This window comes from Rhinolophus sinicus, linkage group LG17, assembly GCF_036562045.2.
Source record: "Rhinolophus sinicus isolate RSC01 linkage group LG17, ASM3656204v1, whole genome shotgun sequence".
Taxonomy (NCBI): domain Eukaryota; kingdom Metazoa; phylum Chordata; class Mammalia; order Chiroptera; family Rhinolophidae; genus Rhinolophus; species Rhinolophus sinicus.
The window spans coordinates 1337384-1358301 of record NC_133766.1 but is presented as its reverse complement, the minus strand read 5'-3'; the positions used below and the strand labels follow the sequence as shown (position 1 = coordinate 1358301).

The following is a 20918-nucleotide window of genomic DNA, read 5'->3' as shown; positions in this document are numbered from 1 at the left end:
TATGGAATTTAAACATTTAAGTCACCATCTTTTATCAGATTCATGAAGATTTTAAAATATAATAATTCTTGGTTTTGGTGAGGGTGCAAGAAAATCGCTGCCCTCGTGCTCTAAATAGGAGGTAGGAAAATTAAATGACACAAAATAGGATAATTAAGTGATGATAGGAACGGACTATAAAATTTCATACATTAAAATTCATGCCTTAGCAGAATATTTGACAGGAGAAAATAGTCATTTCTATTGCTAAGTGTTATGTGTAGATCACTTTAAAATCACTTTATCTGTTGCTGTAGCTCTATTTCTGTCTCAGGAACAATATACCCAATGGTAGGTTTTCTTAATAAGCTTTTCTATTTTCCAAATTTAGTAATTAACATTTGTGTGTTCCATAATCAGAAAATGTTATTAATTGGCATGGAAAAAATCTGGAAGCATACATAGGAAATATATAACAATTGTTGCATTTAAATGATAACAAAAATTAATTCGCCATCCTTTAATTTGATCATATTTTCCAAATTTTGTATAATTACTACATAATTTTATAATGAGATGAAACCCTTTGTGATCCCAATTACATGTGTGTGTGCAGAGGGAGAACTGGAAATAAGTACCAAGCTGGTGGCCTTGGTGCCTTCTGGGCAGTAAGGTTTTTGATGGTTTTAATTTTCTTCCTTATACTTTCTGATAGTTTCTATTTTGTATATTTTTTAAAAAGTCTATTGTCTAATAAGAAAAATAAAGGTTATTAAGTATCCTTGCTGTGCTGTGTTTGCATAGTGCTTAGCTTGTGTGTAGTAGACCTGGGTTTTTTGTCCTTGCCCATGCGGTAACAAGAAACAGAGTTTGTCTGCATGAAGGCAGTGAGTATTTATGTATTTAAATTACCAGCAAATTAAGGTACCATCTAACAGCTTGCAATTCTTGCTGGAATTGGAGACGTTGGGTCTGATGTAAAACAGGAGAGAAACACGCCCGCCACACTGTTAATCACATAGGGTCCCAGTGACAAGGAAACTTACTTCATACTCAGTTTGACCTTTCTGCTGCTTTTGGTGGCTGGAAAAATAAGAACGACAGGAGAAGAAATGTCAGAAAGGGTGGATAGGTGGTCACACTTTCATTTAACTCTTTTAAGTGAGTCTGGACGTGTTGGTGGCTGAGCTGCCAAAGCCGCCTGCACGTAACGGAGGGAACCAGAGCCAGCGGGAAGCTGAGTGCAGGCTACTAGGAGGTCACTTGACCTTCATCTGGACTGAAATCCTAGAACAGTGTTAGGAGGCATTTTGACACAATATAAAACTTCTAGGCGAGTGGTACAAAGTGACCACTTCAACGTTCTGGGGAAAGAAAGCACAGATTAAACAGGTTGATAACTTTTGAAAACTAACTCAGAAGGAACCAAATTACACTGAGGCGTCCGGCTTCTTGGTTAACTTGCTCTGTAGTAGCATTAACTATTTTTTCAGTAGTTTTTTTTTAATTGTGGTAAAATATATGTAACGTCAAAATTGCCATTTTCAGCACATACTTCCGTGGCGTTAATTAAATTCACAGCCATCGTGACTATTCATCTCCAAACCTGAATCCCCCCAAGCAGAAACTCTGTAACCACGAAGCAATAACCCTCTCTCCCCCAATCCCTGGTAACTTTTAATCTACTTTTTGTTTCTATAAATGTGCCTATTTTAGACATTTTATCATACGATACTTGTGCTTTTGTGTCTGGTTTATTTCACCAACCAAGCACAATAATGTTAAGTTTCCTCCACATTATGGCTTGTGTCAGGACTTCGTTCCTTTTATGCCTGAATGATATTCCACTGGAGGAACAGACCACGCTTTCTTTATCCCCTCATTTGTTGATATGACACGTGGATCGTTTGCACCTTTTAGCTATTGTGAATAATGCCGCAATAAATATTTGCTTACAAGTATCTGTTTGATTCCATTTTAATTCTTTTGAATATACACCTAAAAGTGGAATTGTTCAGTCACACGGTAATTACATGTTTAACATTTGGAGGAACCATGATGCTGTTTTTTACAGAGACCACATCAGTTTACATTCTCACCAGCAGCACGAAGGTGCCGATTTCTCCACCTCCTCACTACACTTGTTCTTTATTTTTCAATCGTTGTTTCTCTCCTGATAAGTATGAAGTGGTGCCTCACTGTGGTTTTGAGCTGCGTTTCCCCAGTGACGAAGGCGATAAGCGTCCTTCATGTGCTAACTGGCCATTTCTGTGTTTTCTGTGGTGAAATGTCTATTCAAGGGCTTTGCCCATTTTTGATTTTGTCTTTTTGTTGTTGAGTTGTAGGAGCACTTGACGTATTCTGGACATTAAACCCTTAGCAGGTATATTATTTGCAAATTTCTCTCCCATTCTATAGTTGTCTTTTCACTTTCTTAATAGTCTCCATTGATGCACAAAAGTTTTTCAGTTCAACGAAGCCCAATTCATCTGTTTTTGTTGTTGTTGCTTATGCTGTAGGTGTCATAGCTAAGTATTCGCGACCAAATTCAAGGTCATGAAGATTTATCCCTTTATTTTTTTGTGAGAGTGTTATGGTTTTAGCTCTTATATTCAGGTCATGGAATATTAAATGTTTGTGTTAAATTTTGTACGTGGCATGGAGTAGGGGCCCAGCTTCATTCTTTGGCGTGTGAAAATCCAGCTGTCCCAGCAATGTCTGCTGACGAGACGCTTCTTCCCACATTGAATGGACTTGTCACGTAGATGGATGGGTTTATATCTAGACTCTCAACTCTGTTCCATTGGTGGGGATGACTGTTCTTATGCCAATCTACTCTGTCTTGTTTACTTTACCTCTGTAGTGAGTTTTGAAGGGACTGTGAGCCCTCCAACTCTGCTTTTCTTTTTCAATACTGTGTAAGCTATTGGAGGCCCATGCGACTCCATACGTATTTGGAGACTGGCTTTTCCATTTCTGCAAAAAGGCTGTTGGAACTTTCGTAGGGATTGCATTGACTCTGCAGATCCCTTTGTGGTGTTAGCAACTTGGCAATACTAAGTCTTCTATCTGCAAACACAGGAGGTCTTTCCACTTATTTAGGTCTTTCTTCAGTTTCTTTCAGCAGTGTTTCGAAGTTTTCAATGTACACATCTTTTACCTTCCTGGCTAAGGTGTTAACTCTTTTAAAATTATATAATTTTAGATAAAATGGTATAATTTTCTTCTCCTTATAAGCATGAGGGAGATTAAGTTGAAAAGCTGATGACTTTCTCCATTTGATAACCAGCCTATCTTATGGGCAGCTGGCTGTTCAGACACAGAGAATTCAAGTCTCTTGTGAGCTTATAAAACTCAAACTCATAACACGGTAATAAAAGGTGTCTCTGCTTCGATAGAGAGAGTACAGCAAGCCTAATTACATCTGTCTTGGATTTCTGAAGAGATGGGAATTTCTTAATGAGATAATTCTAAACATTAATTACATTATAGTACAACCGTGAGCACAGAAGTTCAGATTGGCTGGATCGTGCAGAGGCTTCAAACACTGCATGTGGGTTTTGGTGGTTTTAACAGGCACAAGAGCTGATGTTGATCATTTTTTTCTCAAAAGAAGTAATAACGTATTTTAGATTTCATTTTAATTAATCAGGATTTTTGCTAATTTCTTTAGAAAAAAAAAACAACAAAGAAAATTCAAACCAAACCAGAAATGCTGCCGTAAAACTTGACATGACTCTTATGTTTCAATTAGGATTCCTTGTAGCAGCCCTGAGAGGCCTGAGCCAGTGTGGACCTGCCCCTGCGTGAGGACCCGGATGCGACGCCGCCAGGCAGCCTTCCAGGAATTCTGGGAGCTGAAGACGCTTCTGTCCCAATGGCCCCTTCAATCCACGTGAGTCTGGAGGGTTTTTTTTTTTTACTACTTCAGCATATTGTGGCAGAAAACCTCTTAAGATTTTCCTGAGTCTACTTGGCAAATTAAACATTTTCCTGTGAATGTTTCCATTTTATAAAACGATGTAGACTTTAAAATTTCACATTTAGGATGGGGTGTAGATCACTTGGGAGGGTTTGCAGGACGAAATCACAAATTTCCCCTCTGTCTTTATCTGTCTTCCTCTTATGCATCCTTTCTGAAAAAAAAAAAAAAAAGTCCCTTTCCTTTTTAGGAAAAAGAAAAAAAATGCCTGAATTTTCTTCTGCTTCCCTGCACTTTCCTGTTTTGATTGGTTTCTGAACACGCTTGCTGCCCGGGTGACTGGGAAGTGGAGGGTTTCAGAGTCTGTGTCTTCAAATTTATGGTGTAGCCACTTGGGCTTTATAATAATATAGGGACAGTGTGGGCGTTGATGGTATAAAACAAACTGTAGGCTTGTAGCTGAGGATTTATGAAAACCCTGGTGCAAAGTGAAAAAAAACCCCACATTTCTCAGGAAGTAGGTGTCAGTGTCTCAACTAAGTCTCCTTGGACGACAACAACAAAACGGTAAGAGGTTCAAAAGAATCATTATTTGTAGTAAGAAAATGTTACTGTACTAACATGTAGCAACATTTATTCAACTGCTTCATATATTCCTCGGTGTCCTTCACAGAGGTAGGTTATTAGGGCCCATTTTCAGATGAGCAAAGAGGAACAGTAAACTAAATGGTTTCAGAGGCAGGTGGTAACCAACCGTGTGCGCGTACGTGTGTGCTGGACCACACACGCGGGGCACCCGAGAAACGGCTGGTAGGTTGTGTGTCAGCCAGTCTTTATTTCATTCTTTTTGGAAACGATATAAAAAGTAGGTGCACATTGTTGGTCTGGGCTTGTGGAGGTATCTTTTAGAAAATCTGTCCTGTGAAGTCCCGGGACAGTGTGAAGCAAACAGGGGACTGTCCCACGCACGCCTGCCTGCCCCCCACGTGGAGGGAGACGGTTTCTGAAAGACAGCACCCCCTTTTTAAGATTTGGCCCAGTTAAGTTGTTCCAGGAGAAGGTGCGAGATTCTGGGCTCTCATCACCGTGTGGCCAGCCGCACATTTCCTCTGTGGCCCGGCTTTGAGAAAGACGAGGCGGCCAATGAGCTTTCTCTCGCAAGTGTTCTCAGTTAGGAAACGCCGCGGGAAAGGTGGTTAGTGTTGTGGGGCCAGGAGGTGAATGGGGCCCAGAGAGACGGGATCTGGCATGAGGACGAAGCACACGGAGAGCAGGTTTGCGTCAGGGCAAGCCTGAGGAAGCCAGTGGAGGGCAAGTGCAGGGGGTGCACAGCCAGGGGAGCCCCTGTGTCAGAGCGCCCCCCACCTGCCTCCTGAGAGCCGTCCAGCTTCCGGCTGTGCTTCCTGTGAGGTTTCATGGCCAAGGCTTGGGTTTCTGTGAGGCTCTGCATCTTTGCATAAAGGAGCCGAAACCAGTCATTTCTGGAGGCAGCTGGAGTGGGATTTTCTTTCTTGAAGCTCAAATAAGCTTTACTGTAACCCCCAGAAAGTGCCATTTGAAACACAGGGGTCTGTGTATGCTTTGGGGGACCCTCGGGGCAACAGCAGGGTGAAGCTCATGGCCTCGGGGTCCTGGGGGTAACGGCTCTGCTGAAGGCAGCTGTAGATTCCGGTTTCTTCCGTCGCTGTCGGGGGCGGGGGGCGGGGGGGGGAAGCATCTGGAAACGAGTGCCCTTCCCCTGCCACCTACTTCCCACTGTGACGCGAAGGTTTCTGGTCACAGTGGCTGTGGGAGAGAGTGTGGGGAGGTGCAAGTGAGGACAGAGAAAGAATTTTTGAAGGTTATTATTGGAATGTGACATGAAGCCTGTTGTTGGGCCAAGGATTTCAGAGCTCCCGGGACCTTGGCAAGCATGTCATCCTGTCTCCTCGTTTGTTGAAAAAAACAAGCCCAAGAGGCCTGATATTCCCAAGGACCCCTGGTAATTGGGGACTGGAGTCAAGTTCTCACCTCCTCATTCAGCGCTCTTCTCTCCGTGTCTGCTGACCCCCTTCTTTCCTTGGGAATCTTTTCAGGGTTAGTTTTCAGGCTCACTGACAGCAGGGTTGGACCACAGGGATCCCGGATTCCCTAGAGAATTATGTGTGTGTGTGTGTGTGTTTGATTCCAGTAATCGCAGAGTGTTAGAAAGCAGGGAATGAAAACACACTCTGCCCAGGTTCGAACCGCTAAAACTTTTTAAGTCTTAGAAATGAGTGCATGTCACCCTTAAGGCACATACACCTACCTACCAGTCTAGCCTTCTCAGTGAGTAGAAAGTGGGTCTCGAAGTTACCCATTTCTCATCAATCTGAAGTTGACATGGAGTCATTTCAGGCAGAAATAAAAGCCCATGAACTGAGCCACAGATTAAACTTGTCGATTGTAAGCTGAGCACATTGAGCAAAGTCCAAATTCGGCTCTGGGCTTCATGTTTTCATCTCTGTGTTGTATGTGCCCTGAGCTTGTTTGCTGGGAGATGGCTGAGTTTTAATTGACTTGTCACCTGTAGTATGTTTTCCCCATTGAGCAAAAAGCCTGCAGGTTCAGCTTGGAGGGTTTGCCTGAGGCAAGGTGTCACAACCGCTCAGAAACCACCCCATGGGTTCTGTCGACACCACCCTTGCCCCACACGAGTCTGAGTAACGGATCTCGCTGCCTCTGCCCAGGGGGACCAGGCCCTGTGACATCACCACTGTCTCACTGGGGACGTCATAATACCTGCTAAGTGGTGGTGCAAACCAGGGGCCCAGGAATCTGAGGCTTGAGCAAAGGGCGAAGGGTTAAGAGCGAGTCCCACCAAGCCACGTGGCACTGGCGCCATTTACCGCGTGTCTGCTGTGCGCCAAGCGCCGTCCCACGGTTGCTTCATTTAACCTCACGACTGTCCCATGGGCTCACTTTATTGCATACAACTCACAGGTCAGTAGACTGACGTTCAGAGAGGCTGAGATCACCTATCTAGGAAACGGCGGAACTGAGATCTAAATTTAGGTGCATTTCTCTGAATTCTTTTGACCAGTATATCATCCTGCCTTTCACACGACTGAGAAAATGCGGTCGTCACAGCCCTTGGAACTCTGACCAGCTAAGATAGATTGTGTGGAAGACAAGTACATCGCAGGAGACCTGAGCACGGCTGGCAGGGGCTCGCTGTGGGAGGGCGCTTGTTGGGAGAAACGGTGGGCGGCACTGGGCTGCCTGCTGCCCTGGGTCTGAGGAGTGGGGGCGTCCGGCTTCACCCTCCGGGCTGTCCCCAGCGGCTGAGCCGTGAGAGGGCGACACCAAGGGGAAGTAACCACGCATGGCTTATGTGATGGCAGGTGACAAGAATGACCTCAAGGGGAGGAAAGAATAATGAGAAGATGTGAACCCCCCTCCCAGGAGAAGAGACTCACAGTACATGCTGTGCCAGAAAAGCTGTACAGAACAGGCTAATGTCATGTGAACTGGAGATGGTTTCTGGGCTGCTGGTTGCTGACCCATTCCGGCGCTAATGTGAGACTTTTTCTGAAAAGCAGCCCATCACCAAGACAGTGGGAAGCACGTCTGCTGTGTGGCAGGGTCATGCAGATGGAAACAGGACACTGTCTGGAGTGTGACACCCGTCCCCTGGCGGGACACGGCCCTGCTGGAGACTGATGTGGGACCACAGGCCTCTCCCAGCAGGAGAGTTTTGGAAGCTGCACTCCTGTGAGCTGTGTAACATGCCCGGGAAGTCCGTTTCCAGTGTCACAGCTCCAGCAAAGGACCTTGGACATTTACGAGAAGCGCCTTCAGCTTCCCTGACCTGTCACCTCCTGGGCAGTCTCCATGGGTCTGTGAAATGGGATGTGAACTGAGGAATCATAAACGTCCACCAATTAGTCATGTCTAGTGGTCTTTGAATGACGTCTCCAGGAAACGACCCAGCGAGAGAGGGGCAGAGCCGCCCACCAGTGAACAGAGCGTTTGTTGGCTGTTTGCTTCCCCTCTTTGCGACCTGAATGCATCACCTCAGCGTGCCCGGCTGTCAGGCTCGCTTGTAAAGGCCCCCCCACCCTTGTTTCCCACATCCCACCCGTCTCCCCACGCCTGGCTGTGCCGCGGGCCGTCAGTCAGTGCCACACTGGGTCCCCCGCCTTCATCAGAGCGTCTTCCCTCCTCTTAGATGGTCCTCGTGGGCTCCTCTTGCCGAAGGGAGCCCCTGGCACATGGACAATCCTGCGTGTGGCCAGCGCCACCTGTGCGGTGATGTCCCCACAATCAGCAGAGCGCCGCGTTGCCACCTCTGATCTGTCCCTGGCATCTCTCCCTGTGTGGTGTTCTGGACACAGCTCAGGAGACCTTGCTCCTGTGTGACTTTGGTGGATGCCACCGGCCAGTAGAAAGACCGAGTATCTCTAGACGTCCTGTCACTGGAGTCACCATAGGACCCAGCACTAGCGAGAACGGTGGTAACACTCTGGTGTCGCTTCCTCAGAGGACAGGAAAGTGCTCTGGTGGTAGCTCGGCAGGGAAAACACATGGCTGGCCGTGGCCTTCACCCAAACGCAGAAAGCCCGAGCTTGTTCCTGGCTTCTGTATCTGAAAGGGACACGTTTGATTTTGTACACGTGCCGAGGTCTGACTCGTCTGCGACCTGCCTGGTGACCAGTAGCTGAATAACGTAGAGGACGTGTGTCAGAAGCTGCCCACGGCACTGATGCAGCTGGCACTGTTGCCTCCGTGGGAAACGGTGATGCTCACGAAGCTGTGGATACACAGGAGAGCTGCAGACTCTGGCCCCTTTCTGAAGCCCTTAAAGCGAGAGTGAGTTCTTTTTATTCACTGTCCCTTGCGCCACACGGGTGGTCCACAACGGAAGCCAGTCTCCAGCGCAGCCTTGAGGCCCGTCTGCGTGCAGTGCATCCCCCGCCTCTCACAGACACATGGCCGCTTGTCGGCCCCACTCCTGGAGGCAGCCCAGCAGGACAGGCAGGGATTCCCGTCTTGTGTGTGTCTCCCTCTCGGTGTAAGCCTGCTAGCCTTCTGACTTGTGTTTGCCTGATGTCCAGCTGGTCCGTTTCTCAGCAAAGGGAATTAAGGACTGACGCCCAGACGAGGTTTGCCGCCGTGTAACCACCTCCTGTGGGTCGATCACCCCACTCGGTTAGGATGTCCTGTTAGAGCAGGAACTAGATGTTCTGGGGGCTACTCCCCGCTCCCTGCTTACGAGCTCTCACCTGGGCTTCCCTCGGGGCGCAGCGTCTGCACTGCCTGCTGCCGGGACACCATGGTCCTCGGCCTTAGGCAGGGCCTGAGCACAGCCAGGGAGGGACCAGTCAGCAGAACCAGCGTGGAGTCACTCAGGTGGCTGCGGCCTGCGCTGCTCAAAGCACGGCAGCCCCATGGGGACCTGGTCTCTCCGTGTTTTGTTTTGTTTTCCTGCAGCGCATGTTACAGAATCAGAGACGGAGAATGTGGGGCAGTTGTGTGTGTGTGTGTGTGTGTGTGTGTGTGTGTGTGTGTGCGTGCACTCACGCGAGCGAAGAACAGCGTGGGGTCCTGAGGGGCATGACACAGCACTGAGTGAGCTACTCTGCCCGTGCGTGGGTCTCCGGCTCGTCCAGCCTCAGGTCTCTGCTCTGGCTGTGAAGAAGGGAGTGGCTGTGGCCTGATGACAAGTCTATACAATTACCTGCATGAGAATCCGGACAGAAAACTTTCCTTGGAGAAAAGAAACTGTCATTCTGAACGTTGCCCCATTATCAGATGCCCCCCCCCACTTTTCTGCAAGATTTGCTTTTATAGATTAAAAATAATAAATAATAATAGTAATAAGGTGAAGAGAGTCGGAGGACTTGGCAGACTTCCTGAAGCAGAAATGGCCGTAACCCTAAGGAGAAAGCAAGTGTGACTGGACGGTGCCTTAGAGGCAGCTCGGGAACCCTCCTCTGTCGCCGCGTGTGAAGCGCTGCTGTCAGGATGGTGCTTGGAGCTCTGATGGGGTGATGGACGCGATGGGAAACGGAATTCATGCCCTCAAAGACTGTGCGCTCCAACTGGGGAGAGAAGCGGAGGAAGAGGCAGTTTAGAATAAACGCCAAATCGAGTGTTTTAGATTCTAAGAACTGCGAGAAAGAAGCACTTTGCCACCGAGAGCTGGACTATCAGAGAAACCTTGGCTAAAGCGGTAGGTGCGAGATGAGTTTTGGAAGATGCCTTAAGTAGCATTAACACGACCCCCACGTTAATTAATTCAGGGAGTTAATTAATTCTGGTGGTGGGAAATGTGACCTAGGATACAGCACTGTTGTCACCATTCTCTTTAATTACAAAGAGGAAGAATTAACGTAGACCATGAAAGCATTTCAAACGCTTGGCCACCTTTGAGACAATTTATAGGCCTGTCACTTAAGGAGCGGGGCTTCTCCTAATTGACCTCATTTCTCCTTTCCACTTTTTCTCTTCTTGTAGGCGTTGTGTAAGCGTTAAAGTTTTGGAACTGTAACTTGCATTAATGTCCTCTGTGCCCTGTGAATGATGTCTGACGTGGACGGGGGAGGGGGGCCTGAAGAGGCAGACTGAGCACATCTCCCACCCAGCGGTGGCACCTGACCCCTGGCACCTGGTGAGTCACCAGGGCGCCGCCTCTTGTCTCCTAGGTGACAGCCAGGGGCTCGCCCAGGGCACAGTGTCCCTGGCCCTCCGTGAGTCACCCCTTTTCATGTGCCCTGGGAGAACCGCTCCGCCATCACTCCACGTCGTCTCGAATCAGGTCACAGATTGCAAAAGAGCAGCCACCCCTCACACGTTTCCTCTGGTCTCGCACTGTGACATCCACACATCATGATTTGAAGAGTTCGAGGAACAGCCCTTTGGTTTGTTCGGTGCAAAGTGAAATGACACTAACTCACCCTTGTGAAGTGTTTCCATCTTCTTGTTCTTATTCGATTTATACGTTAGTTCTTTGACACATGGAGGAAACAAGAGGAGTGTGAAAACCCACCTCCTCACACATAGAAAATGCTTTTTTATTTTTCTTTACATAAAATAACACCCAGGAATGCTGTTTAAAAGAAATACTTGAAGAAATTATTTTCTTTTTCATATTGAAGTCATATTGGAGAATTGTAAAAAAAAAAAAAGTGTGTAAAACACATAACCCCCCATGTGCTGCATGTAATAAGGAAAAAATATGGATGAAACAGCCAGGCCGCCAAGAGGTGAAGACTTGCCCAAGGTCCCGTTCCTGAGAAGCGACAGGGCTGCCCTCACGTGCAGGTTGCCCGAGGCCCCACCCTGTGCCACGCGAGTCAGGGCTTTGCTGCAGAAAGAGCGCTGGCAGCGGCGTCACCACCCTGGCTACCAGCGGGTGTATAATTCCATCAACACAATGCGAAGGTTAATGGGGTTGGCTCCTTCCAGCTCCATCATAGGAAGCGCAGGCTTATGGCGACGTTAACAAAACGACCCCACTCTGCTTCACGCTGCTCATTAGCTGAGATGATCTCACACCAGACATTTACTGAACCAAAGTGCCCTGACATCGCTGACTGCTGCTGAGGGGATGATACTCACACTCCGTTACGTGGAGGCAAATCCCTTTGTCAGCACCGGAGAGAAAACAGGTGGGGCCAGAGGCGTCCGCCCACAGCGCCCGCAGCAGGGCTGCGTCCGCAGGCACCTGTCCGCTGGCTCGGAAGCTCTCGGGCCGCGCACCTGACACACCTCCATGCGGGACTGTGCTCCCTGCGTCCAGCGTTTAAGCATCTGAGTGACAGCAACTTCCCAGCCATTCAGTGGGAGGTGCGGACGGATGCAAACCCTCCAGCTGCCAAAAAAAAAAAAAAAAAAAAGCAGAAACAGATGAATCAGTGTATCTGGCTTTGGCTTCAAAGTTTAAATTCTCCAGTGCTTCATTGTATGGGGTCTCTAAGGAGCCAAGTTCTGTTTCCAACAGAGAAGTAACAGAAGAGAGTGAGACAGGTAGGGTGAGTCTTCACGGGCAAGTCCACGTTCAGTTTCTACGGATGCTTGCAGGGCCACCTACCCATCAGCAGGCAACGTGTGCTCATCTGACAAACGTCACTCAGCTGCTGCCATCTCTGAGACCTCAGCATAGGCTCTGGGGACACGGACGTGAAGGGCAGAGCTGCTCTTAGGGGGCCACTCATGTCGCAAAGACAAGCGCATAAGTGACTGCAATGGGACACCGAATGGTTCATAATAAACTACTGTGTGTGGGGGAGGGCGTAGCATCCAAGTGGACTTTGGAGGAGCGCCCTTCAGCTCCTGTGTCGGTCCAGATGGATGTCATGGGTGTGGGCTCGTCCGGCCCCTGTGCACCAGCCACTGGGAGCAGGACATCTGCTTTGTTCTCAGTGCTCAGCCTCTAATTCTGTACAAGGTGCTGGAGGCTCTCAAAGCACGGGAGACATTTGGGCCATTTACAAAGAAAAACTTGTTTCTCTCAATATCAAAGCAGGTCATACTGCAATGATATGAAAATGAAATTCTGTTTCGTGTATCAAAGTTGCTCATGGGACTGAAATAGGTCTTATGGGAAACACGGGCTTTTATGAATGATTTTCCGTTGAATAAACATGGCAGGAATTTTGTTGTATACGGAAAGTCATTCAACAAGCTACAGCATCATGAAATTTCAGAACAGCAGGAGTTAAAGTAAGAAATTGTCTTCAAGGGTTGGAAGATCAGCACAAAGAATGTCCGTGTCGTCTTTACACAGCCTCTGCCATTGGTCACGTTTTATCACTGTTGCTCTGGTACCATCTGCATGGCCTCTCTGTATTGGCGACACCTCTCAGTACCCAGATGTGTGTCATCAGTGAAGACCCATTGGAGAACGAGGCAGAACCATGAAGAGGGAAAACGATGTGAGAGTTACTAAGAGGGGCGGGGGCTATAGCGATAAGAAGGTGACTAGTCAGAGTCAGGGAGCTCGAAACCAGATCGAGAAGCAGCCGTGACCCTGAGGCTGAGACACACGTCCCGGGAAGGCTGTCTCCGGGTTGGGCTGCAGACCAGTAGGGGGAGGGCACAGCCATGCTTTGCTGGGTGGCAGACAAGCTACTCGCGCTGAGCTCGTGCCACTCACTGGGATCCCACCCTCTAAGGTGCCAGTGAAAGCCATTCACAGGTGTGTGTCTGCAGGTGACGGCAGGTGGCAGCTGATGGCCTGGGCGCTTTGGGCCGCCTGCCCTGCAGAAACCACGCTGGAGAGTCTGTGCTCGCGGCGCCCCCTCCATCCTAGACAGTAAGTACTCAGGCCCCCCGGGCACCTGAACACAGTGGCGATGTCATTACACAGTTCAGTTCCCATGTGACTGAGGTGTGGGGTTCTGATCTAAGGGCCTCGTGAGGGATTCCTTTCAGGAAAAGGACCAGCAGAGCAGGTCAACGTGAGTGGTTCTCGAGGAGCCCACCCTGCTGCCCTCGTCGCTCCCGCCCCCTGGCTCTATTTTGTGAACCTGAGCTTGTCACACACCATTGTTTTTCTGTTAACCACCTAAACTTGCAAATTAAATCTGCACACCCAGAAACTGTCTTATCTGTCATTTTTCTTTTAAACTGGTCGTAACAGCCCAACAGACTGAGGCCCACAAATGCTGACGCGTAACCAATAGGAACCCCAAGCCTGTCATCAACCTCGGCAGGACTGGGGACCTGAGTGACCTGGGTTATATCGTAATCGCGGAGAAGCCCTCGTTAGTGTGTTCACGTCATACTGCGCGCCCGGTGGCCAGAGCCTCCCTGCTCTGCTCTCTGCTCTCCCTTCCCGCCCCGGTCTTCGTCTTCCCCGTCTCCCACTCCATCGGCCATGCTTTCTTCTTCCCTATGGCAAGCTGGCTGTTTCTTGGCAGTGGCATATTTGTGGACTTGGTCTTTTGGTGACATCTTCTTGTAATAAGGAGATCTGTCTCTGGGTACCTCCTCGCCTAAGGGTGTGCTTACTTAAAGTGTAAAATGTCACCATCTACCAAGAATGACAGTAACCCTCTGGGTGAAGAAGCAGCAGCCACTGTGTTATTAATCACTCAGGAGGCAGAGAGGAAGCACCAACCATCTCAAAGCAGAAGGCTGGCTTTAGCTGGATTTGAACCCTCTTCATTGTGTTCCCCTCCACGTCATCTTGTGCAAGGGCCTAAATGGTCACCTCGCCTTCTCACTATTCCACAGCCCAGAAAAAAAGCCAAGAGGCAGGAAAACCCACAGCACCAACTGTGCTGGACCTAGAAGCAGCGGGAGCTTGCGCTTTACGTGCTAAGAGCCACGTTGGCTGAGCAAACAGGAAACCCCTTAGGAGTGAGCTGACACTAGCTAGCTCGACGTTACTGTCACAGTCAGTGATGTGGGCGGGGGTGGGGGTGTTGGGGGAGCAGGCAGGGGCTGCATTCTGACCCCTACAGAGCTGGCATTTGCCACTGTCCCATCTCAATGTCCCTTAAACGGGACAGCAGCCATAGCCTGCCATGTACCGGGGATGGATGGAAACTGGACCTAAGGACACCCCACGTGGCCATGACTTTCTGGATGGTTACACAAGCATGGAAAAATGGGGAGGGGGGCTCTCACTTTGGTTTGTCTGTAGCAAACCACAAAATGATCCCAGCTTTGTTCCACAGTGAGGTTGTCTGGCTGCCATACATTCCTGGATCTGGCACTCCCGTACCTGTGCACACCGGCATTCTTCCTGCACCCCACAGGATGCTGGTGACAGCTCCCCAAATCCCACATCTCTGCAACTGAAAGCAGAATACCTTTTGTGTAGATCCCTTGTAGCTTCCAATACTTTACTTTTTTTTCCAGCCAAATCATGGGTTTCTGATTATCCTGGCATAGTACCAGCTCCATCGTCATAACTGGAATTTTCCCAGGAAGGAATTCTCTTAAAATTGAAACTGAAAAAAAAGGTTTTATATTTTCCATGATCATTTTATGCTATAATGTGTGTATTTTATTTTGTATTTGTGATAGTATTTAGATTTAGTCACATGAAGCAGTTGACATAAAGAAAACAGTTGAGAGCTGGACTTTTTACTTTAGTCTGAATCGCATGGGTCAGTTCACAGCTGATGACATCACAGGTGATCAGGCCTCCATGTGGGGAGTCAGCTGGGCTTTAGTTCTTAATACGCGGCCACACGCTTCAGGCTGGCAGGGCGTTTCAGAGCTCACGCAGTTACCTGCATTCATGAGCCACTGTACCTGAGTATTTCAGGATACTGTGTGCAATGTGTTTGATGGACTATGCCAGTGTTTTAGGTGCATTATTTAATTCCCTTCTCATGGCAACCACAGCGAGTAGAGGTTAGTATACCAATTTTGTAGATGAAGGTACTGTGTTTCCAAGAGGATAGATAAATTAAGCAGAAGAACTGAGTTTCAATGGTAGGTCTGTCTTAAAGTCTAAGTTCGATCCTATTTCTAGAAGAAAAACTTCATAGAAGAAAACTTCATTATTTTTTACAATAAGTGAATATTTACCGACTTGGATGCATAGATTTTTCTCTGGACCTTTACATTGAATTCACACACTTAGCTTTTCCATTTATTACCAGCATGTCAGATTTTTTACTTGAATTTGAATTTTTTAAAAAATGCAAGAACATGCTTAGTGAATAAATCAATCACAAAAAGCCCTTTGACACTCTGAGATGTGACACATTTTTCCAACCTAATACGCAAGAAGGTATGTCCACTACACAGCAATCGGTGAGGTCTTAGGTAGTTTTGAGATTTGTTGTCAAGTTTGCAGTGGAAAATATAAATTAGCCCTCTGAACTCTAAGGTTTTGGGTTTTATTTGAGGCTAGAATGGACACCCAAATATCAGCAAGATTTAAAAATTTCAAGAAATAATTACTACACACATATCCCAGGCAAGAAACACACAAGGCCTGTGTTCCTGTAGAGAGCAAGAGAATTACCACCATTAGCGTCTCCCACATTTTGAAAATTACAATGTATATATATTTTTAAATCTCAAAAACAAAATATACCAGAAGAATTACTTAGGTGTTTTCTTTCTTTCTCTAAGTATGGGATTCTAACTTAGTAAGTGAGAGTGACTACAGATTGGGTTCATATGTATTTACGTTAATTGTTTGGAGGCAGCATGGACCAGATTGGAAAATCAGTGATTAGCTGACTGGCCATTTATATTTATGTGAAAAATCTTAATAGATTTTCAGCAAGTCATTCAGTTATTTTCTTCCTTTACTATTCAAATTAGTCAACATGATGTCTAATGGAATTAGTATAAACACAAAGTTTAGAGTAATTTGATTTGGGTTAAAATTCTTGACTCTTTTGTGATTAATGGAAACAAACACCCTTCCCCACAATTCAAGCCATCCTGTGTCAGTGGTCCAGAGAGTTGCACGGCCTCCGTTGAACGACAGTTTAAACTGAAATGAAATCATCAGAGCACCTTCGGTTTAACAATTATGCTGGGTGGGAATATGTTAGGGTTTCTGGATGGGTCAGCTTTAATGTTTAGGAAGGAAAAACGTGGTGGGTGCCCTGCAGAACATTTTCTGTATGTCCTGCCCAAAGAGACACAAAAGCCAGTGAAGCCCCTGAAATAAACTAATAAACCACAATTGTTCAAGCTTGAAATAAATATCAAGTAAGATTTCTAATCAGATTGACGTTGAGGGCAGCTCCTACTGCTAGGCAACCAGTTGACCTGAGCTTAATTTAAATCAGTGTCGTTGGGTCTCCTGATGGGAACTGCCAGTCAGGAGAGTTTCTGTGACTTACAAAACATGCTGATATAATACTTCTTCCCACCCCCACTTTCAAAAAGTGATGTCATATTGATGACTTTGTCTGTGGAGCCAGATGAGGTTGGGAAATATTACAATTATCTGAATAAATCGGGCCAAAATAAAACGTTCACTAAAATCATCCAGGTACTGGAAGGTATGTTTGATATTTTGGGGTTGAACTGTCCAATTCCATCATTCTTTTGCTTTTTGTGTGTGTCTAGACGCCAGTGAGGTCACATGAGATCGGCGTCAGTGGTGCTGGTATGGTTTTCTGTCTCCCTGTTACATTATTCTCGTCCCTCCTTACGAGCTCTTTTCCTGCCTCTTCTGTTTCCGTGGCCCAGTCTTGAAGCAAGGCCCACCATCCCAACTATGAGCACTTGTAGGGTCCCAGTGTGGGAACAGTGGTTCTCTGGGGATGCTCGGCTTCCGGGTCTGTCCCCTTAAATCAGCTAAAAAGACGGCGGGCTTGTGGGAGGTACCAAGTGGCATTCGAAGTAACGGCAGTGTCGGACCCCCAAATGCCGAGTCCCAGCTAATGTCGTGTGTGAGTCCCGACACACACTGCCACGTCTTGTTTAGGCGTCACGGGATCCACACAGAGGGTCCCTTGAGTGTCACTGTTCCCACTTGTCGTTTTCGGTAACGCCAAACCAAGACTACATTTTCTGCCTGTAGATTTCCGTTTGCCCTCCAAACACAACTGGACAGTTGATTTCTTTTTGCTGAGTCTTCTATCCATAAGCATTTGTCCACATGTGTTTTGTCTGCTTGAGGAGCAGGAGAAGTTTCAGACACCAAACACGTCGACTGTGTCACTAGCAGGAGTAACTAAGGGCTAAGGAAACACACCTGCTAGTCAGGAGGGTACATTGAACCAAAACAGCAAGTTACCAGTTTTACCTATGAAACTGCAAAGTTTTTTTTTTCCAAATGATCATTTAGTCCTGGTAAATTGGGGTAAAACACATAGTTATTTGAAAAAAAAAATAAATTTATTTTGGAAATAAATGTGTATACATGAATGTTTACACACTTTGGAACAGTAATTTTATTTGTAGGCTTATTTTATAATTACCTAGTTCTTACATAAAAAACATTATATGAAAAAGGACGTTCAATGGTCTACTATTTTATAGTTATTGACATAACAACACAGAAGTCTACCAGTAACAAATTCTGATACAAGTGTGCAACACCCGCTAGTGCTAGTTCGCAACTGTTTGCATTGATAGTGACAGAAAGTAGGGATGGCTGCTTTGCAACAGTAACGCTGCAGAAAGGAAGGCAGGCACCAGGTGTGGCTGGGAACTGTCTGTCTCTGCCGCAGTTATGACAGTGGCACTCCCAGGTCCTGGAATCAACTACGGGGATTCAGTGGGAATTACTGGGAAAATGATACAAAGTAACCTCCGAGAGGCACAAAGTCAGCGCTCAAACGTGCTGTGATGATAATTACATTCTTGTTCTCTGCGTGAAAAGCCCTGGAAGGTAATAGAGCAAAATCCTGACGGAGGTGGGATTAGGTGATTCCCTTCCTTTTTCTGTTTCCATGTTTTCAGTATTGTGCGTATGCAACTTTTCTCATAAACATTAATTCACATGAATAGCCGGATAATAGGGTAGCCAAAGAATTGTAAAATGCGTTGTGCGTAGTGAACTCTTACGTCGTGCTTACTGTGTGGACATTCCTTAAAGCGCCTCACAGATCTGTCTGAAATGGACACTGTGGAAAAAGACAGGTTACATCTGTGCGTTCTGTGTGAGTCAAGTTGGCCGCAGGTCACTGATTATGTATGTGTCGTTAGGCCTTTTCAATAGGTGTGGTTTTCAATATACAAAAAGCCGAAACCAGCTCATTTCAGATTGGTGGCCCCCGCGTTTTCTGTTGGGACACCTTGGGGATTTGTTTGGTCCAACTCAGAAGGGTAGAGCCCTCGGCAACAGGAGTAGGTATTTTACTTACGGTTTCTAGATGAGAGAACTGGGGCTCAGAGAGGAAGTGCCCTGCCCTCGCTCGCAGCCTGGTGGCTTTTGGAGCTGGTGGCGTTAGTGGTCTGGAGGTGACACGGGGCCCTGAGAAGCGTTTTTATGGTGAAAGGGCAACATTGTCCATTTATTTGGCAATTAGGTGACAGGAAGCAGGCTAGACAGCAGGTCACAGAGGAACAGACAAGCAGAGGAAGGGACTCAGGACTCCACCCACTGGGGAACTTGGCTTAAGCTTGGCAACATTGTAAAGGCTTCTATGGCAATAGGAAATAGACCGCAAAATGCAAGTAATTAGACCTACCTGAAAAGTACCACTGTGCGTAGTTATTCATTCATTTGATAAGCCCCTCAGGGAATCGCGAATCGGACAGGAAGGATACAAAGTGAATGAGATGCAGGCACATTGTTACGAGCTGCAGGAGGAACCCAGGCTGGTATTCAAAATAGGAAACAGGTTCTTTTATGGAAAGAGTCCGCTTTTAAAGGATGCGGAAAGTAATCTGCAATAAAAAGTAACTTTCTCCTGTAGATTGTATTCAGAGTGGATTACCAGTATTGAGCCCAAGTTTCAGTTGTGTGCCCATTACACACACACGCACACAACAGTGGCTGTAGAGAGGACATTCAAGAAATGCTGACGCAAACGGTGGTGCAACTAGTGTTTATTGAACACACGTGTGTGCGAAGACAGCCCCACGTTCACGTCCTTGAGCACCAACGTGGGCTTTACTAGGGAACCTTATGGAAGGAAACGACAAAAGTGCTGTCTCAACAAACACATGCGTTTATGAACTCTTTCAGGCTCATTAGGGAGAATCAGTTCTGGGTTGTCGAGTTTTGGGCTCTAAAACACAGATGAGTCTCTACCGATCACGAGCCCATGGCTTGGGCAGGTTTGCCTCTCCTGTGCTCTGTGTCTCTTGCTTAGTTCCCCTCACATGTCAAGTCAACCTTCTCAAACTCCACGTTACACAGTATCTCCAATGAATAAAAAGACCTTTTGTGAGTGTGTGTGTGTCGTGCGTGTGTGTATCAGTGCGCGTGGGGGTGTCTTCTGGGCCAACCCATATTGGGATCTGTTTAAACCTCTTACTTTGTGCTCAGATGTCACCCTGCCAGAATTCATTATGTCCTATTAATTAATTAATTAAACCAAATTTATCCAGAACAGGCCTTACGAGGTGGAGTAAAAACAATGTTATGAGAGGCGTCCCGGAGTGGCTTGTCTCCGATGGCCACCAGGGTTGCGGCCCCAGCACTTGCTGTCAGTGCCACTGCAGGCAGGGGCTGAGGTGACGTGAACATTTAGTAACTGAAGGTGAGGGGCGGGGGGGGGTCAAAGCAGTTACTTTACTTCTGGAGCTGGATATGGGGGAAATGTTTCTTTTCTAGACCACTGCGAAATCACACACGTCACTCGGGTTTCTTGATAAGCAAAAACACATCCTGCCCCTACCCCAATACACACTCAGCAGTTCCAACGGGGACGTCACCGAGGTGCTGGAGTGGCCCTAACGACCCAGCTGATGCGTACCGACCTCTCCTGGCTCCAGCCCTGCACTGGTGCTCCCTCCATCTTTTCACATCAACTGTGTGACCTCAGGGCAGCCACCTCGCACCCCCTTAGCGTCAGGTTCCTTCCTGTTTTCCAAATGGGGGTAAACACACTTGTCTCATCTCCCCAAGTGACTGTGAGGGTAAAACAAAGCATGAAACCCTGTCTGCAAAGCTCAGCATGACAGAGAATAAAGTGTCATTACCGGATGGCTTTGCAAGCATCCTGTTAGGGAGTTTTCAATGTGTAGACGTGTGTCTAGGGCTCCGTCTTGAGGTCTGCCTCGGTCCGCTGTGACCTTGGGTGTGAAAGCTGGACTGGGTGACAGTGATGGCTGAGGCGCACGCGTCACTGTGAAGCTGTCATAGGGTCAGGTGAGCATTTACTGCAGGAGAAATATTACACCTGATTATTACAGGCTGTGAGAAAGCCTAAGAAGGCAGTGGCATAAAGTTAGAAAGGAATGGTTAAAAAAAATGGGGGAAAAACCAACAACAACAAGAAAATAGGTAGTGATGAGAAATAAGAAATAGAATGTGCTCGGGTCTTAGGCCCGTTGTCTCCCCGCAAATGTAGGAGTGAAACTAAAGCCTGTAATACCCGAAATAGTGGTGAGTGCATGGCTTTGTTGAATATTTGTTGAATGAAACATCTGAACAAGTATTAAGAAGGCAGGT

At 47.1% G+C, this 20918-nt stretch overlaps 1 long non-coding RNA gene across 2 annotated transcripts in view; it reads left to right on the top strand.

Annotated features, from left to right (window-relative positions):
* The window catches only part of LOC141569347 (uncharacterized), a 447021-nt gene that overhangs the window by 62653 nt on the left and 363450 nt on the right, over window positions 1-20918 (top strand). For both annotated transcript variants that reach the window (XR_012492885.1, XR_012492884.1), the window contains exon 3: window positions 3734-3874. This is a non-coding gene — a long non-coding RNA (uncharacterized LOC141569347). The remainder of the gene's footprint in view (window positions 1-3733; window positions 3875-20918) is intronic.